The following is a 21,376-nucleotide window of genomic DNA, read 5'->3' on the forward strand; positions in this document are numbered from 1 at the left end:
AGTGAAAAGATAAATACAAAGACAATATTAGAAGTGATCCTTGAAGCACAATACAGATAACGTCATGGAGCCTAACCTCAAGTCCTGTATATTACAATATGAAGGTTATTTATCTTCCAATTTGAAACTTATATTACTCTTTGAAGCTCAGCTAAGAAACTATTAGGGGAATCTCCCTGCATAAGTCAGTACATAAGTTCCCTTTCTCCTCCTGGAAATCATGCAAAAGACACAATGATAATAAGGACCTCTTTAACTGCATTCTCAGGGAAATTAGAGAGCAAAATTGAAATGTATGTATTGAGAAGAAGCTACAAAGAAGAAATTGTAGAGAATACTATGGGAGTTATAGAATTGCTTAGTGGCAGCATATTTCATAAAGCAGCACCAGAGCTATACTTCCTGAAGGTGAGTGGTTCATTGTGAATTGTGGAACTATAACTCTTCTTTGCAGTAACGGGGGTGGGAACAGGTCTGGGCAGCCCTGATGGCAATCCTGCCTCCCTCCCCAACCTGAGGTGTTTGGGATGAAAGAAACAGAGGAGAGAGGGCTAAAGAAACACTTCCCAGAAGAGAAATTTTAGCAAAAAGCATTCTAAAGAGATATTTGTCAGCAAAGGAGAGAGAAGTTGGATTTTGAAATCTTTAAGAATGTTCTGGAATATTTAACCCTACAGAAACTTCCTGAAAATAGCTTGCCTAGGAAAACTCCAACTCATTTAATGATGAGTAATACAAAAGGAGCTAGAACAGCATCTATACAAAAATAATATACCACATGAAGCATAAAACATATCACAGAAGAAACACATTGCCATGGTGCCTATGAAAATCGTGAACAAATATTTTAGCTTGAACTAAAATAACCAACCTCATGAAATGAGAGCCTCTGTAACGTTAAATTAGAAACGCAAATAAAGAACTCAGGTAATTGGGAGTTCTCGTCAAGATGGCGCTGTGAGCAGACGTTGAACTCGCCTCCTCCCACGAACACAACCACGTTACAACAATTTTGGGAAGAATCACCCTGGATTGAAAACTGAAAACTGGATAAAAAGAACCCCCATGACAAGAAACAGTCCTGACGAAAGCAGAAGAGGCAGTAACTCCGGCTGCAGAGGATAAAAGCCAACCTAAGGTATGAGCCCTCCCTGGAGGAGTGAGGTCCGGAGCGGGGGCAATACTGCTATAACCATCCTTCGGACTCAGCCCAACTGAGATGGGGGTCTTACTATCTGGCTTTGCTGGCTATTAACTGCAGCGAGGACACCCCAGAAAAGCTATCGGCCGAAAGCCAAAAAGATCCAGGTCTTAAAGGGCCCATGCACAAACTCACTCATTGCAGCAATCTAAAATCACCAGAGAGAAGGCTGACTGTCCTTTGGTGAAACAAGACTCACCTGGTGGGCTCTGGGGGCATCTTGGTGAGAGGAGGATCCTCTCCTGAGACTGAGACATTGATGGGGGCCGTTGTTCTGAGCTGGCTCAGGTGTGCTGATACGGACACTGGTGGGGGCCATTGAGGTGCGTCCCTTGGGCTGTTAGCGCAGGGGTCTGCAACACCCACTAGGGCACAGATTTAATCCAGTTCAGCCAGGGCAGGCAACCTGCTCTAGGGACTCGCCCTACCTAACAGCAAGCCCTCAGGCTACTTTTCAGCCTGCATTGTCTGAGTGCCTTGATCCTCTACAGGCAGGCAAGGATGTCTGCCTCTGTGGGGCAGGGCTTGTGTGAGGACCAGGTGAACTGTGAGGGGCATTGGGGCAGAGGTGGGGGCCTCTGCAGTGTGGTGGTGGGGTATGCTTCAGGGGGTTGAGAAGTGTGCATAGACCAGGACTGTGTTGACAGTGTATGTGGACCAGAGTGGGGTGAGGCTTATCAGTGGCAGAAGACTTGTGCTTCACAAATAGCCATAAAAAGGATCAGCCCCACCTTCCAAAGCCTGAAACAACTGAGTGCCTCCATGCCAAGGGCTAGCCCCACTCAGCTGCACTCCTAAGAGAACTGACATCAGCCTTGTTGGCCTCAGGCCTATCACAACTGTATGCCCCTGAGCCTAGCAACCAGCTACACTGGGTACCAACCCAATTAAGAGGTCACTTGCAATAAGAGTGTGTTAATAGACTTTGTAGCCAACAGTGCTGAGGCCCCTCCAAACTGGATTTACAAACAGCTGGCCAGGGAAGGAAAGATCAGACTCCCTGGGTACCGGCAGTGGGAGCAACCCTGCCACAGCAGAAGAACACAAGTAGCCCACAGAGGGGTCACTCCTGGTTCTCATGGTCTGGTGATGAGAGGGGAGCCCACTGTTGGGCCTCATAAGGCATCTCATACATAAGGCCCCTTCTCCAAGATCAGGAGACATAGCCGACTTACCTAGTACAAAGAAAATAGCACAGAGAAAGAGGCATAATGAGGAGGCAAAGGAATACTTTCCAAGCAAGGGAACACTACAAACACCAGAAAAAGAACTAAGTGAAACAGAAACTAGCAACCTCCTTGACAAGGAATTCAAACAAAATATAATGAGGATGCTCACAGATATGCAGAGAAGAATGGATGAACACAGTGAGCACATCAGCAAAGAATTGGAAGCTATAAAAAAGAACCAATCAGAAATGAAGAATACAATACTTGAAATGAGAAACTCACCAGAGGGACTCAATAGCAGAGTAGAGGAAGCAGAACAATGGATCAGCGAGCTAGATGAAAGATTAGAGGAAATCACCCAAGCAGAACAGAAAAGAGAAAAAAGAATTAGACAGAATGAGAACAGTGTAAGGGAACTCTGGGACAGTATCAAGCGTGCTAACATTGGGATTATAGGGGTCCGAGAAGGAGAAGAGAGAGAGAAAGGGGCAGAAAATTTATTTGTTGAAATAATAGAGGAAAATTTTCCTCACCTGAGGAAGGAAACAGACATCCAAGTTCAGGAAGCACAGAGAGCTCCAAACAAGAGAAGCCCAAAGAGGCCCACACCAAGACATACTATAATCAAAATGTCTAAAGTCAAAGACAAAGAGAGAATCCTAAAAGCAGCAAGAGAAAGGCCACAAGCGACATATAAAGGGAAGCCCATGAGGCTGTCAGCAGACTTCTCAGCCAAGACCCTACAGGCGAGAAGAGAATGGCACGACATATTTGAAGTGCTAAAAGGAAAAAACCTACAACCAAGAATACTCTATCCATCAAGGCTGTCATTCAGAATGGAAGGAGAGATAAAGAGCTTCCTAGATAAGCAAAAATTAAAGGAGTTTCTCACTAAGAAACCAGTTCTACAAGAAATGCTGAAGGGACTTATTTAAGTGGGAAGGTAATGACCACAAATAGAGATAAAAGAAAAAAATTATCAAAAAAACCCAAAACAACAACAAGAAAAAACAGGCAATAAAATCACTTGTAAGGTAAAAGTATAGTAAAGGCAGCAGATCAACTACCTGTGAAGGTAATATGAAGGTTAAAAGACAAATGTACTAAAATTACCTATTTCAATGATAAGAGGGTAATAGATATACACACACTAAACAAAAGACTATATATGATGTGAAAAACATATAATGTGGGAGGAGGGGAGTGAAAAGGTAGAGCTTTTAGAAAGAGGTCAAGCTAAAGAGTCTATCTACTCAATATAGACTGTTCTATGCATAGTATATTAAATAGGATCCTCATGGTAACCACAAACCAGAAACCTATAACAAGCAGGAAAAAAAGTAAGACAAAAGAAATCAAAGATATCACTAAAGATAGCCATCAAACCACAAGTGAAGAGAGCAAGAGAAAAAGAAAGGAACTGAGAAGAACTACTAAAACACCCAAAAAAAAGAAAAAGTGACAAAATGGCAATAAATACATATTTATCAATAGCTACTTTAAATGTCAATGGATTAAATGCTCCAATCAATTGCGATAGGGTGGCCAACTGGATAAAAAACCAAGATCCATGTATATGCTGCATACAAGAGACACACTTCAGACCTACAGACACTCACAAACTGAAAGTGAAAGGATGGAAAAAGATATTCCACGCAAATGGCAAAGAAAAGAAAGTGCGGGTAGCAATACTTATATCAGACAAAATAGACTTTAAATCAAAAACTGTAATAAGAGACAAAGACGGGCACTACATAATGATAAAGGGAACAATCCAACAAGAAAATATAACACTTGTAAATATCTACGCACCCAACATAGGAGCACCTAAATATATAAAGCAATTATTAACAGACATAAGAGGAGAAATAGACAGCAACACAATAATAGTAGGGGACTTTAACACTCCACTTACACCAATGGATAGATCATCCAAACAGAAGATCAATAAGGAAACACTTGCCTTAAAGGACACGTTAGACCAGATGGACTTAGTAGATATATACAGAACATTCCATCCAAAAACCACAGAATACACATTCTTTTCAAAGGCCCATGGAACATTCTCCAGGATTGATCACATATTAGGCCATAAAACAAGTCTCAATAAATTTGAGAAGATCGAAATAATACCATGCATCTTTTCTGACCACAAAGGTCTGAAACTGGAAATCAACTACAGAAAGAAAAACAGAAAAGCCACAAAAATGTGGAGATTGAACAAAATGCTACTGAACAATGATTGGGTCAATGAAGAAATCAAACAAGAAATAAAAAAATTCCTGGAGACAAATGAAAATGAAAACATGACATGCCAAAATCTGTGGGATACAGCAAAAGCGGTTCTACGAGGGAAGTTTATAGCAATTCAGGGCTACCTCAACAAAGAAGAAAAATCCCAAATAGACAATCTAAAAGTGCACCTAAAGGTACTGGAAAAAGAACAACAAACAAAGCCCAAAATCAGCAGAAGGAAGGAAATAATGAAAATCAGAGCAGAAATAAATGAAATAGAGACTAAAAAACCAATAGAAAAAATTAATGAAACCAAGAGCTGGTTCTTCGCAAAGATAAACAAAATTGACAAACCCTTAGCTAGACTCACCAAGAAAAAAAGAGAGAAGGCTCAAATAAATAAAATCAGAAACAAAAGAGGAGAGATTACAACAGACACCTCAGAAATACAAAAGATAATAAGAGAATACTATGAAAAGCTATACGCCAACAAATTGGATAATCTAGAAGAAATGGATAAATTCTTAGAAACATACAACCTTCCAAAACTGGACCAAGAAGATGTAAAAAATTTGAATAGACCGATCACCAGTAAGGAGATCAAAACAGCAATTAAAAACCTCCCAAAAAATAAAAGTCCAGGACCAGATGGCTTCCCTGGTGAATTCCACCAAACATTCAAAGAAGACTTAATATCTATCCTTGTCAAACTCTTCCAAAAAATTGAAGAGGAGGGGAGGCTTCCTAACTCCTTCTAGGAAGCAAACATTATCCTGATACCAAAAGCAGACAAGGACAACACAAAAGAAGAAAATTACAGGCCAATATCACTGATAAACATTGATGCAAAAATCGTCAACAAAATACTAGCAAATCAAATACAACAATACATTAAAAAGATCATACATCATGATCAAGTGGGTTTCATTCCAGGGATGCAGGGATGGTTCAACATCCGCAAATCTATCAACGTGATACACCACATTAACAAAATGAAGAATAAAAGTCACATGATCATCTCAATAGATGCAGAGAAAGCATTTGACAAGATATAGCATCCATTTATGATAAAAACTCTAAATAAATTGGGTATAGAAGGAAAATACCTCAACATAATAAAGGCCATATATGACAAACCCACAGCAAATATCATTCTCAATGGGGAAAAACTGAAAGCTATCCCTCTAAGAACAGGAACCAGACAAGGATGCCCACTGTCACCACCCTTATTTAACATAGTATTGGAAGTCCTAGCCAGAGCAATCAGGCAAGAAAAAGAAATAAAAGGGATCCACATTGGAAAAGAAGAAGTGAAACTGTCACTCTTTGCATACGACATGATTTTATATCTAGAAAACCCTAAAGAGTCCACTGAAAAACTTTTAGAAATAATAAAGGAATACAGTCAAGTTGCAGGATACAAAATCAATGTACAAAAATCCGTTGTGTTTCTATACACTAACAACAAAGTAGCAGAAAGAGAAATTAAGAATACAATCCCATTTACAATTGCAACAAAAAGAATAAAATACCTAGGAATAAACTTAACAAAAGAGGTGAAAGATCTGTATGCCGAAAACTCTAAAACATTGTTGAAAGAAATCGAAGAAGACGTAAAGAAATGGAAAGATATTCCGTGCTCTTGGATTGGAAGAATTAACATTGTTAAAATGTCCATACTTCCTAAAGCAATCTATAGATTCAACGCAATCCCTATCAAAGTTTCAACAACATTTTTTACAGAAATAGAACAAAGAATCCTAAAATTTATATGGAATAACAAAAGACCCCAAATAGCCAAATTCCTGAGAAAAAAGAACAAAGCTGGAGGTATCACACTCCCCGATTTCAAATTATACTACAAAGCCATAGTAACCAAAACAGCATGGTACTGGCACAAAAACAGACATACAGATCAATGGAACAAAATTGACAGCCCAGAAGTAAACCCACACGTTTATGGACAGCTAATATTCGAAAAGGGAGCCAAGAGCATACGATGGAGAAAGGAGAGTCTCTTCAATAAATGGTGTTGGTAAAACTGGACAGCCACATGCAAAAGAATGAAAATAGACCATTCCCTTACGTCATGCACAAAAATCAACTCAAAATGGATTAAAGACTTGAATGTAAGACCCGAAACCATAAGACTTCTGGAAGAAAACATAGGCAGTACGCTCTATGACATTGGTCTGAGCAGCATATTTTCAAGTCCCATGTCTGACTGGGCAAGGGAAACAAAAGAAAAAATGAACAAATGGGACTACATCAAACTAAAAAGTTTCTGCACAGCAAAGGAAATCATCAACAAAACGAAAAGACAACCTAACAATTGGGAGAAGATATTTGCAAACCACATATCAGATAAAGGGTTAATATCCAAAATATATAAAGAACTCATACAGCTCAACAACAAAAAAACCAACAATCCAATTAGGAAATGGGCAAAAGATCTGAACAGAGATTTCTCCAAAGAAGAAATACTGATGGCCAACAGGCATATGAAAAGATGCTCAACATCATTAGCTATCAGGGAAATGCAAATCAAAACTACAATGAGGTATCACCTCACCCCAGTCAGAATGGCTATAATTAACAAGACAGGAAACAACAAATGTTGGAGAGGGTGTGCAGAGAAGGGAACCCTTGTTCACTGCTGGTGGCAGTGCAAACTGGTGCAGCCACTATGGAAAGCAGTTTGGAGTATCCTCAGAAAATTAAGGATAGATCTACCATATGATCCAGCTATCCCACTGCTGGGTATTTATCCAAAGAACTTGAAAACACAAAGGCATAAAGATACTTGCACCCCTATGTTCATTGCGGCATTATACACAATAGCCAAGACTTGGAAGCAACCTAGGTGCCCATTAAGGGACGAATGGATAAAGAAGATGTGGTATTTATACATGATGGCCTACTACTCAGCCATAAGAAATGACGAAATCCAGCCATTTGTGACAACATGGATGGACCTTGAGGGTATTATGCCGAGTGAAATAAGTCAGAGGGAGAAAGTCAAATACCATATGATCTCACTCATAAGTAGAAGATAAAAACGACAAAAAAAACCAAACAAACAAGACACATAGCATTGGAAATTGGACTGGTGGTTACCGTTGGAGAAGGGGGGAGGGGTGAGGTCAAAAGGGGTGACTAGGGTCACATGTGAGGGGATGCACTATAATTAGTGTTCAGGTGGTGAACATGATGTAATGTATCCAGAATTTGAAATATGATGTACATCCGAAAAAAAGAAAAATAGAAAAAAAAAAAACAAAGACAATCAGTTGGAAATTCCCTGGAAACTCAGAAATGTATGGTGATTTTTTTTTTCTTTCCGTAATAGTATTCCCTGGGAGGTAGCAGGAAGATGGCCCTCTAAATGTACACTGCAATTCTTCCTGAGTAATCACAACATGTCATAATATCAAAACTGCCTGCATGCAAGTGCGTGTGTGTATAAATGCGCCTAGACGTACTTTATTATAAGGAAGTATTCATGCTCAGGACTCCCGAGTTCAACTGTGATTCATTGTCTCCAAAGACACTGAAGCATATCACATAATTTAAACTGTGAATTCAGCAATAGATATGAAACACCTAAAAAACATGCATATCTTTTGGCCTAGCAATCTGCAGCAAGCAATTTAAGACAAGAATTTGGAAATATTTACACAGATTTAGCCATGAAGATTTTTGTTGTAACATTGTGAAAAATTGCAAGAGATGGAAAAATATCAAATTGTCTGTTCATACGGGATTGGTTAGAGAAATTGATGGCCCCTTCATACAACGGAATTCCATTTTTAAAAATCATATGACAGGAAAAGATGTTTACGTTATTGTTAAGTGAAAAAAAAGTAAGTAGCAAAATGGTGTGTATATAGAATGATCCTATTTTGTGTGTATATTTAAATACACATGTGTGTATACATATGTGAACATATAAAGTCTGGAAGAATATACATCAAAAGGTTAACCGTGTGTATCTCTGGATTGTAACATTGTATGTGAGTTCGAATTTCTCTATTTTGCTTATTTTTATTTTGGGAGTTCCTCACCCCAAATATATATTATTTTTGTGTAATTAGAAGAGAACAACAGGAACAAAATTTTAAATATACAGGGAAATGTACTTAGAGAACATCTAATCCAAAATCCTCACGTTGCGGAGGGGGAAACTGAGGCCCAAAGAAGTTATGCAGTTTTCCCAAGTTCCTACAGTTAGCAATGGCCAAATTAGCACCCCACCTCCAGGGCAGAGTTCTTTCCACCAGACCAGGCAACCACCACTCTGGGAATTGTGTTTAAAAATTCCAGCTGAAATTCCAAAAGTCCCATGCACCCCTATGTTCATTGCAGCATTATTTACAATAGCCAAGACGTGGAAGCAACCTAAATGCCCATCAACTGATGATTGGATAAAGAAGATATGGTATATATATACAATGGAATACTACTCAGCCATAAAAAAAAGACAAAATCCTCCCATTCACAACAAAATGGATGGACCTTGAAGGTATTATGTTAGGTGAAATAAGCCAGACAGAGAAAGACAAACTCTGTATGATTCCGCTCACAGGTGGAAGTTAAACATAGAGACAAAGAGAATTGATTGGTGGTTACCAGGGGAAACGGGGGATGGGCGGAGGGCACAAAGGGTGAAGTGGTGCACCTACAACATGACTGACAATAATGTACAACTGAAATTTCACAAGGTTGTAAACTATCATAATCTTAATAAAAAGTTAAAAAAAAAAAACTCAGGTAAGAGATGTCAAGAAATTTTGTGAGCTGAAACATGAACTGCATTACCTCAGAAAAGAAGTCGAGGAGCCAGTCCAGCAGCGTAGCGGTTAAGTTTGCACGCTTCGCTTTGGCAGCCCAGGGTTCACAGGTTTGGATCCTGGATGCGGACCTAGCACCACGCATCAAGCCATGCTGTGGCAGCATCCCAATACAAAGTAGAGGAAGACAGGCACGATGTTAGCTCAGGGACCATCTTCCTCAAGCAAAAAGAGGAAGATTGGCAACAGATGTTAGCCCAGGGCCAGTCTTCCTCACACACACACACACACATACACACACACAAGTAGAAAAAATAATTGCAGAAATAAAAGATGAAGGCCACAAAGTATGGTCACTAAAAAGAGTAGTAAGACAGAGACTAGCAAAATGAAAACATGAAAGATAAAGACTTAAAAATAACTTAAAATAGTTGCTATTTAAATTAGGTGGGAGTGTCCCCAATATTTGCATTATTGGGGTCCTTGATGAAGAAAGCAAAGGAAAACAGAAGAAAAAGATATTTAAAGGTATAATTTTTTAAAATTCATGAAAGGTCACAAAAGGACAAATACGTATAATTCCACTGATAGGATGTATCTAAAGTAGTCAAATTCATGGAGACAGAAAATAGGGTGGTGGGTGGTGGGTGCCAGGGATTCGGGGGAGGAGAGAATGGGGAGGTTCTGTTTAACGGGTACAGACTTTCAGTTTGGGAAGATGAAAAAAATTTTGGAGATGGATAGTGGTGATAGTTACACGACAATGTGAATGCACTTAATGGTAATGAACTGTACACTTTAAAATGGTAAATTTGATGTTATGTATCTTTTATGACAATAAAAACAATCATGGAAAAGGACTGATCTTTTCATAACAAAAAAGGAACACCTTATGTCATAAAAAATTGACCTAGAACAGGCCAAGACATAATCCATTAAAAACATTGGACAGTAAAGATAGAGACAGGCAAAAGTATCACAACATTTTAAGGGGAAAAACAAATCAAGCTGGTCTCAGATTTCTCCCCAGAAGCTTCCAGTACCAGAAGTCAGTGGAGCAATATCTAAAAGATACTTAGGGAGAGAAAGCATGAACTATAGATTTTGTGTTCAGACAAGCCATAGTGAAGTATAAAAGTTACAGATAATTATTTTAAACATGCAGGAAACATGGAATTTTATTCCCAAGAGACATTTTTAAGAAAACCACCAGAGGAAGAGAATTCAGCTAATTAAGGAAAAATTGGTGAAAACATGATAAGACCTGGAAGAAAGCACTGAATATATGTAACTGCAAAACAAATCCGAAGATTAGGGTTAAGTGAGAGCAGGCAAGAGTACAGTCCCTGGCAATAAAGAAATAATGAAAGGAAAAAAAAGGTAGGGGAAAGACTCAAAGAAGAACTTCCTATTGTCTCTTCTGAAATATCTGGAAGCCAAAGAATATCATTTACAAATGATAAATAAAACACAAATATGTACAATATAATATTTGTAATATCATATACACATGTGGGGTGTGTGTGTATATATATTCACCCATCATCACAATAAGCAAAAAATCAGTGGTTAAGATAACAATCTTTAATTCTCAAGAATCTGCAGTTTGGCTGGGGCAGCTCTGCTTCAGGAAGCAAGGCTGTGGGTCCAAGTCTTCTCTTCGCGCTTAATCATCCTTTTGCGGGCAGTGGGCTAGCTGGCCAGGGGTGATCCTATTGTTATGGCAGAGGCTTAGAAAACACACAAGCCCTCTTGAGTCTTCCCATTGGATAGAGCCCTCCAGAAATGGGTGAAGGGCTAACTTCCAGTTATAAAATAAATAAGTCGTGAGATGTGATGTACAGCATGCTGATTACAGTTAATAAGACTGTATTGCATATTTGAAAGTCGCTGAGAGAGTAAATCTTAAAAGTTCTCATTGCAAGAAAAAAATTTTGTAACTATGTATGGTAACACATCTTAACTAGACTTATTGTGGTGATCATTTCACAATATATACAAATATAGAATAATTATGTGGATATAATTATGTGGTACACCTGAAACTAATATAATGTAACCTGTCAATTATATCTCAATAAAAAAACCCTCACTTTTCTGAGCTCATCTCTTTCTTGTAGTACTTTATCTTATGTAGCTAAAAGCAACCAAAATATGCTTCTGACATTCTGTCTGGAACCATCTTCTGCAACTTTCCATTCTGCCTGGGATTATAAGATCATTGGGTACACTTAAAAATTTTCAATTTATAGTAAGAGACAGTTTTACCGAATGTTTTGAGACTGTCTAACATAGTATGTTAGGTTGAATAATGCCTACTCAAAGATATCCACATCCTAATCCTGAGACCTGTGAATATTTTACCTTGAATAGCAAAAGGGTCTTTGCAGATGTAATTAAATTAGGGATCTTGAGGTGAGAAGACTATCCTAGGTCATCTGGGTGTGCCCAAAGTAATCACAGGTGTCCTTATAAAATAGAGGCAGGACAATCAGAGTCAGAGAAGGTAGTGTGATAGAGAGAGATTTGAAGATACTACTCTGCTGGCTTTGACAATGGAGGAAGGAGCCATGGGCCTAGGAACGCAGGCAGACTCTCGAAGCTGGAAAAGGCAAGGAAACGGATTCTCCCGTACAGCCCTCCTCAGGAACCAGCCCTACCAAAATCTTGACTTTAAACTAGTGAGAATAATTTTGGATGTCTGACTTCCAGAAGGGTAGGATAATAAATTTGTGTGGTTTTAAGCCACTAAGTTGGTGATAATTTGTTATAGAAGCAATAGGAAATGAATGCACATGGTTTATCCCAAATTTGTATAACTTATTTTCTCACCAATTTTCCAACCTCCAGTAATAAATATGACACAAACATTCACTGGGGAACAGAGAAAGTGAATTAGCTGGACCGCAAGTTTTGCTTATTGTCTCATCTACCTGAAAGTTAAATATATCATTTAAATTTTGCAAGTCAAGTAATATAAGTTTATGCATATTTATCAGTACAAAGGTAAGAAAGATAATCAAATGTTGGAAGAAAGAGAGAAGGAAGAGAAGAGAAAGAAAAATGTGCCAATTTTCTTATTGTTAGAAACTAATAATCATTGTCTAAATCAGTTAAAAAAGGGTGTTAAGATTATAATTAGGAAATAAGCAATAGGGCAAAAACTCAAATATTCCTAAACATTAAATGCATGTGTGCATGAGCACATGCGTACACACACACATGTGCACATGCATACACACACACGCACACACACATCCCATACATATGCCCAAACCAAAGAAACTATATAGTGATAGTGTACAAAAAACATTTGGGGAAAAAAACCCCAGAAAACATAACAAGATAATATGAAAATAAAAAGATGCGCCAGAGTACACACCACACAAATGCAAATAAAAAACAGCAGAGGTGTGATTTTATTATCAAATAAGATGGAACTATGGTGAAAAAAAGAAGTGGTACAAAAGGGAGAACTTTACAGTTATATAAGGTACAGTTCACAATGAAGATGTAATATTTATAAATATCCATGTACTAAATAGCATAACACCATTATTCAGAAAGCCAAAATTATAGAATATTCAAGCAGAAAATGTAGTAAACACACCAGCAGTTAAACACACAGTTATTTAACTGAATCCAGCAAATATTTATTGAGCTCCCACTAAACCCTGGGGATATAGCAGTTAAAAAAATAGGCAAAGACTCCTTCTTCTGTGTATCTTGTAGTGTGAAGAGACAAAAAGTAAAATATACAATATGGTAGAAGGTGATTGGTTCTATGGAAAAATTAAACAGTGGGGATATGTGTTTCAATTTAAGTAGAGTGGGCAAGGGAGACCTCAATGAGATGGTGATTTTAAGTAATGTTTTGAAGGAGATTACCTGGATAAGGGAGTGTTGAGAGAGGAGCTGATAGGAAGTAGGTAAAAAGAGGCAAGGAGTGGAAAGTAAACTTTTCACTCTACCCCTTTTATAAATTTTGAAGTATGTGGTTATAGTAACGTTTCAAATAACTTTAAAATATGTATGTAGAGAACTGGCATGATTTGAGGAAACAAACTCAACCATGAGACAGAATATTTGGGTTTTGGTTTAGGTTCAATTAGTAACTTGCTTGTGACTGTGGACGAGCCACTTAATCCCCTGGGTTTAGTTTCTGGATCTATAAAAATGGTGGGGCTGGATTAGGCAAGCTTCAATTTCCTTCCTTCTTTAATATTCTGTGGGTCTGCGATTTAATACAGTGATCACCTAACTGTGGACTAGGAAAATAGTTTTGGAGTCTAGCCATTCTTCAACCTTTTTATCAGCATTTTGTCCTCTGCTTCGCTGCAACATGCAGATCATGAACAACTGTTTTTTCAATTCTAAAATTATATAGTTCAAATCATGTAAAGAATACATTATTAGAAAACTCATAAAACAGCACTTTTTCAAAGAAATTTAAAACTAAATGACAATGGGGAAATTCCCTAAAAAAATAATACCAAATGGTCCTTTTAAGACTCATTATTATAGTAGAAAATCATTAATATATTTTAATATATATTTAATGTAAATCTATAAAAGTTACCTTTTGTAGGTTGTGATATGGCCTTTGGGTAAGCCCCAGGAAATTGATATTATAAGATTAAGTTCATTTAAAACTGCGAGTGAAATATTTCTTCCTCTACATCATTTGGCAATTCGTGATGTAATATGTTATATGTTAGTCTTATAGTTATGTACCTACATTCTGACTCCTGTCTCTACGTTTTATGAAATTAACTCCTTAGAGCAAGATCTTTCTTGCTTCTTTGGTAACTTCCACAGCACGTATTATAGGGCTCTGTACAAATATCTGCTCAAATATGGTTCTTTCTTGACAGACCCATGATAAGAGGAAAGACATGAGGTGGAAGGTGAGAGGCAGCCCTCTTAGAGGATGATGACTTCTAAATTCTCCTCCCCTGAAGTAAATGAGCAAATAAAACTACGCAAAATATGCAAAGTCTCTCCTGTACACTACTAGATCAACATCTCTTCCCAAAGAGAATGAATGTCCCAAGTACGAAACCCTTCCATTTATACAATGAAAATGTTTGCATGACCACAAATAAAATAATGGTATTTTTTGCTCTCTGATCCAATGGGGATTTGATACCCAAAGATTTCCCTTAATAGCAATGGAAGGATAACTATGGCATCTATAAGTAGCCTTTGTCTCAAAATGGAGATTGAATGAACTTTCTTGAGAGCAAGCCTACAGCATATAGTACAATCTCCATATATCCTCTGGGAACGTGGAATATGGCTGGTGTGCCATTTTGGTACAGTGTCTTCATTTCTTCTTTTTGTTTGTTTGTTGAGGAAGATTCAATCTGTGCTAATATCTGTGCATTGTGATCTTCCTCTATTTTTTATGTAGGTCACCACCACAGCATGGCTGATGAGGGGTGTAGGTCCATGCCCAGGATCCCAACTTGTGAACCCAGGCCACAGAAGCAGAGCATGCTGAACTTAACCACTACACCATGGAGCTGACCCCTCGTTCCTTTTTTCATTAATCTAAATGTACTCTTTGTTTTCCAAAGACACTTTCCTGAAACTGTGACTTTCTTATCTAGGAAATAATAAACGATTTCAAATCTTGCACTGCAGTCGGAATCAGCATTCCTTAAATAAGTGGTCCCACCTATTCCCTGCTTTTTCCTCATACATGAAAGTATATGTTTTGTGATTTTTTGCATCGTTAACTCCTATGAAACTGTATAGCTCCCTAAAATCATAGCGGTAGAATTGAATATTTTTTAACCAGAGAAAGATTATGTTAATAAACTCTAGCTTCAGATGGCATAAAACTGCATCTCACTTCTTTGTAGATCTGAAACAGCCACTTTAGCACAAGAGCCAACAGAAGTTTGGGCCGCCCTACTCAGACGAATTCTGTCCTAATTATCCTCAATTATGGATATCACCTGTTTTGAATTTCTTACTCTTACTCCTTGACTAATTTTCCATTATAGAATTTATGTTTGCATGTAGCATATCAATGATATGTAAAATGTATCTAAATATTCTCTTTCTATTTGTCTTCTCTATTCTTTTTTGTTGTGTTAAATTACTATATTATGCCTGTGTAAAAACCTATTACAACTATATCCAAACTAGAATAATGTCATATAAGGTTATTATAAACAATTCCAAAAAATGTAATACTGCCATAATGATTTGGTAAATTATTTGTCCTTCTCTCAAGTTTGTATAAGATTTTCACTAAAACAAAACAAAACAAAAATTGTGCCTCAATTTGTTCAATTGTATTTCTTTTTCTTGCTCCCAGCATTCAGACATGTCAGAAAATTGAACTACAAAATATCTTTATTTGGATAAGTAGCTTTGTAGGAAAAAATGCTTTAAAAAGCATGATTCAGATCAGTTGTTTTGGGAAATTGAAATCCTACCAATTAAGAAATTATTGTTTTCATTTCTGAGACATAGCTGAAACTAAAATGCCATTTTACAGTGCTAGTAAAACTGGACAGGAGTTGATATAAGAAACAAAATCAGTCATTTTCCAAAGTAGACCAGAAGCAAACACAATAAAAGTTGAACTGAGATAAAGAATATTAAATATCATGTTAGATCCATAAATGAATCATGACATTAGTCCAAGACAAATACAAACTGAAAAACGTGTTTGCTGGATATTCTCCTAATGGTTCCTTTTCTTCTACCTCCACAGAAAATTGTCCTGGTTTTGTTGCGCAAATGATATTTATGCAGGAAATCTTTACGATGTATATTTCCAGGCTCTTTTGGATTTCAGCTTAGGTCTCCTGGTGTTTCCAGCGGTGATATCACCTTTGAGACATTGGTTCACTAATATTTTTTATCACTTAAAACCACTCGGTACTTCCTGGGATCTTGCATCCCAAAACTGATGAGCCGGCTTAGCAAAATCACAACTGATCACCAACCATTTTTATCTCACAGGACACACGAATTAACAAAAGACTTCCCCCGGGGATTCCACATTGTCTGAAAGAGAACACAGCCTGTCTGGAACATCTTCATGCCAATCACTGAGTTCATCTAAAACCCCTAGGGCAGAAGGGAATGAATTCTTGAACCTTCTTTGCCTCTGAAGTTGCAGAGGTGGTCTGTTACAGACTGAGGGCCCCTAAACAGCCAGACCAGAACAGTCTTTGAGACCCACATAAACTTCTTCCAGGTCTGTTCATTCCCAATTCAACTGCTAAGTGCAAGACTCTGGATTATGTGCAGTGGAAGTATATAGAAGCAAAAACTGCAGATCTTGCCTGATGGACCAAACAGTCTGAGACCAGAGGTAATAATTCTATACAAATATCTGGATAAATGGTGAAAACTAAACTCATCCATTTGGAGCCATCTTCATTCTACTTGGACCATAACTTGTGCCTCTCTCAAATGTCTCTTATTTTAGTAATGGTACCTTCCAAGACAGATACATGGCAACTTTCCTAACTCCTTCTTCTATCTTTGCCTCTCTATGGCTGCTTTCCATGTTTCGGATCAAAAACTAATCTCATTTTCCCCCCTAAATAACTATCTGACCAGTTCCTCTCACCCCATAGCTTCTTCAAAATGACATTTCTAATATGCACATGTGATCATATCCCTTATCAGTAACCTACAAGCTGAGCTCCAAACACTTGTGTATAGAAGATAAGGCTTTTGCCATGTTACTCTTCAGCGCCTCTCCTTTCTCACTTCTTACCACTTTCCTCCGTGCAACTTAAGTCATTCTGAATTATTTAGTTGTCCTCAAATATGAGATTAAACACGTGCCTTTGCATGTGTTCATCTGTCCGGAAGGCTCTGTGCCACCTCGCTCTACACCCTGTGTGGTTCTCTGTAAAGTCTCGTTCACCCTTCATTCTCAGTCCAAGCATCTTTTCATCTGTGATATATTTCATAATGCCATAGATAACAATAAAACCATTTATTCACATAACAGCATCTATAGTTCTATACTTCCAGGACCTTTTCAACATGATGTTTTATTTGTTTTCATGTCTATCTCACCACTAGAGTGTGAACATCTTGAGGGGAGGAACAATATGAGCTTTTCTGTCGTCCTGGCCCGGCTCTTATTGCAATACTAGACACATTGTAAATTCTCAATAAATATTGAATAAAAAATACAATATAAAGTAATAGTCCAGAACAGCATGTGGAATATTCCATAACTATAATAGTTATATTGGAGTTGAAAGAGTACCTCCAGCTGAGAAAATCAGGAAAGGCTTTATGGTGTAAGTTATACTTGAGTCAAACATAAAAGAATGCATAGAATTTACAAATGTGGAAATGAAAGGGAGAAAACAGCTTGGGGAATGGAGTGATCAAAAACAGAAAGATGAAAAATATTTCCTATTTGTGAGGAACCGGCCTGAATAGAGAATGGGTGCAAAATGAAGAACTATAGTAAGTAAGGTGGAAAATTCAGCTTGAAGAATAAGTTGTTAGAGGTCCTGAATATCTGGCTAAAGAGCGTAAATCCCTGTTTTTTTCTCAAAGAAATAAAATATGGATATATTGAAGGATTGTTGTCTTTACAGACACACAAACACACATATACATATTCTGTCAGGAAAAGGAATTATAATAAATTAAGTAGGAAAGTTAAGAAAGATATTATGGAAGTTCACATACAAAGTTTTTCTCTAGAAACTGCGGATATTTTAAAGGATAAGTCATTGCTACTGCTAATAGTCATAGCTATGGATATAGATACAGATACAGATATAGGTATTGACATAGAGAGTCTAGTAAATATAAGGCCAAGAAATGAAACAGTAGGATGTTGATAAGAGTGTGGAAGAATGGTTTGGACAACCTGAACTCAGATAATTGCAATTCAGAGTGTACAAAATTCTAGGAGAGACAATCTACGTAATTCAGCATCTGGTTAACAGAAATGCATGTAGAGGAAATGGAAAAAAGAGGGCAGAGAGAGATGTGTCAAAGAACCCATGGATTTGGCATCTTGGCATCTTTTATCTATTTTCTTATACTATTAATTTGCTTTCTTTGCATAAGCTGCTCAAGTTTACCGAAGGTAAGGCCCTTCATTATCTATTTTGAAACCCCACCACTCCACAGAGGGTGTGGTCAATTTTGGATAATCAACAAAACTGAATTGATCTGACCACAGCTGGATAGTTTACGTGACCTCCAGTCTGCAGCTGCTGGCATCTACAGCATTTGACTGTTTTCTTTGAAATTTGGGTCTCCTGGGCCAAGGCAAGGGCATGGCTATGTTAGACTTATCTGTCTGTGGTTTATCTTATGAATGCTGGTCACAAATCAAATCCAGACATTGTCCCTTTAGAAGACCTAAGACTCTAACAGTTAGCTTCAAAGTTCTTATATAATTCAATGGCTTCCACTGTTTTGTCTTACTGCACATAGGAAAAAAAAGTGCCAGCTTGAGGAAGCACTGTCTTATTGTAATAGTAAATACACTGCTTTATGCTAAACTTAGTGAGACATGCCATGTTTGCCAACAAATTATTCTTAGCAAAAAATAGCAACAATTGTGCATCCATATCAAGCTCCAAAAAAAATACTGTATTTATCTTTGTATAGTGAAATGTAAGTTTAGAAAACCAAGAGAATTAAGACACTGAATCTTTTATGACCTCTTTATTGTGTCTTCTTTTTGTGAAAAACAAGCTGTGCTGTATAAAGTGTTACCTCAAGAAAAAAGGAACGCCAGAAATATGTGCTGCTACCACTTTAAAAAAATCCTATTAGCTACTATTTACAAGTTTGATCCCTTTCCTTTCCAAATGGTTTTTATTATAATTTAGACAGATAGAGAAATTACTCCTGGAATATATCAATCTTAAATACTGCCTGTTATGTCTAGAATAGCTATTACAAAGCTTTCTAAAAATCCTTGTAATTTCTAGGGAGATATGAGGACTGTCTTAAACCAACAATTTTGGCTCTTCTTCCATTCTTTCCTTAGCAAATTCTAAAGTAATTGGAGTGCATTCAGCCAATAATGATTTAGCTTGAATTTTTAAAATATCAATGTTTTTAGGGAATTGTCTTTCAGTGATGTGGGGCATTGAAAAGAAACTTGTGAATTACTACTGTTCTTTTCTATGTCTATCCATGACAGGACCTACTGTTCCTACGGCTAATTCAGTCAAAGAAACCATTTGATCTGCATGTTGGACCAAATGACCAGTGGTTTGACTGAGTTCACAGCCATCGTGGCTGCTCTGGCGGTGTGTGTCCACCCAGGCTTTGTTTGTGTGCTGGCAGTCTCTGCACCGAGAACACACAGCATATGCCAGGTGGCCATGTGTCTGAGGCAGAGGGAAGGGAGAACAAAGCAGAAAAAGCTTCCATTTGGACAGAGATGCTTTAAGCCATCCGACTGCCAGTAACATATTAAAGAGAAAAGAAAATGCAATGATGCCTGAATATACTCAACAGTAAACAACTTCAAGCCTGAGATTCAGATCACAAATCTTCCTCTGCTGCTGCTGATGAGCTCAGCTTGAGCGTGGCTGCAGGAGACAAAGAAACTTGATCCAAGAGGAAAATAAGAAGAGATCTTCACACCAATTTTAATCTATCTCAGATGTATGTTTTAAGAATCTATTGTATCATAACCTTTGTATTATGTCAGAAGTCTGTTCTGTTGAAGGTGAGGATGGGGGAAGAAGGTTCTAGAATGGCAAAAACAAGAACTTTTTGTCCATTTCTTTCCTCTTTATCTCTACCCTCCACTTGGCACTTACATACTGGCACCACCATCTTCCCCACAAACTGCAGAATAGAGTGGGCAGATGCTAATGCCATCTCAGAAGTGTTGGGGCCACAAAATATTATTTTAGAAAGGAGGTAGGATGGTGTGGGTTTCTTAAAAAGTGGAATGGATAATTTCTCATATAAAAGAAAGTATTTCTCCCCTTGCCTGCACTGTGCTTTAGGATAAATAAAATGTCTTCTCTGCATCATTTCCCCATCACTCATGTACTGAGCAGCTGCTCTGGGCTAGGTGGTATGCTAGAAGCCCTACCTTCAATTCCATCTTCCCATCTTCCCAACAAAGCTACTAAGCCCCATTGTGTTCATCTTACAGATAAAAACACTCACATTCAGAGCAGTTAGTTAACTTGCCCAGACTCACTCAGCTAAATTAGTGCTGGAGAGATTTAGATCCAAGGTTATCTGATTCCCAAACCTGTGCTGATCAACGTCATTCATAAGTCAGTCAGTTTGTAAGGGTCTCTCGGGTGCCCTGTTCAAGCTGTGTCATTTAATCAACACAAAAGGAGTCCTCTAGTGGAGTATTATTCTCACTATTTCAGATATTAGAAGACTAACACTCTTAGCAGCCAGGTGGCCCAAGGCTGGATCAAAATTCAAACATGGGTCAATCTCAGTATATACCTCAATGCTAGTCTGAAAGCTCTATTGACCTGACCCCGAGAGCACATAAAGAGCTAGTTCCACTCTTCTTGAAGGTATCATGTCATCTTGAAATTTACAACATTGATGTAAATTTGAATGACTTTATCAAAATAGGGCTCCGTGTATTTGAACGTGTTTTTTCTCTCTGCCAACAATGCATTTCTCTTCTTTACATCTGACAAATTCTTTCCATTTCATCTTTCTCAATCTGGTTCTGATGGATGTTTTTTGAACACTTTTTAATCCCATGAGACAGAACTGGTCGCTCTCTTGCTGGTTCTCCAACAAGCGCTGTTTTCGCACCTGGATGAGGACATTTTGCCATGTTGTGCTGGATTGCTGTTTGTCTCTACGTGTGGCTCCTCCAGGCAAGTTGTGATCTCCCAGAGGGCATGTTTTGTACCCTGTTGACCTTTGAGTTTCCAGCACACAGGTCAGTGTCCTATCATAGTAAGTATTCAAAAATATTGGCTACAAGAACATATAATTATACAATACGAGAGTGAGAAGCCATC

At 37.9% G+C, this 21,376-nt stretch overlaps 1 long non-coding RNA gene across 1 annotated transcript; it reads left to right on the plus strand.

Annotated features, from left to right (window-relative positions):
* The first annotated feature begins 933 nt into the window (after window positions 1-933).
* Window positions 934-15,033, plus strand: LOC138920930 (uncharacterized). The gene is made up of 2 exons (XR_011432983.1): window positions 934-1,138; window positions 14,809-15,033. It is a non-coding gene; the product is annotated as an uncharacterized lncRNA (long non-coding RNA).
* The last annotated feature ends 6,343 nt before the right edge of the window (window positions 15,034-21,376 follow it).

Source organism: Equus caballus, chromosome 26 (assembly GCF_041296265.1).
Source record: "Equus caballus isolate H_3958 breed thoroughbred chromosome 26, TB-T2T, whole genome shotgun sequence".
NCBI classification, from domain to species: domain Eukaryota; kingdom Metazoa; phylum Chordata; class Mammalia; order Perissodactyla; family Equidae; genus Equus; species Equus caballus.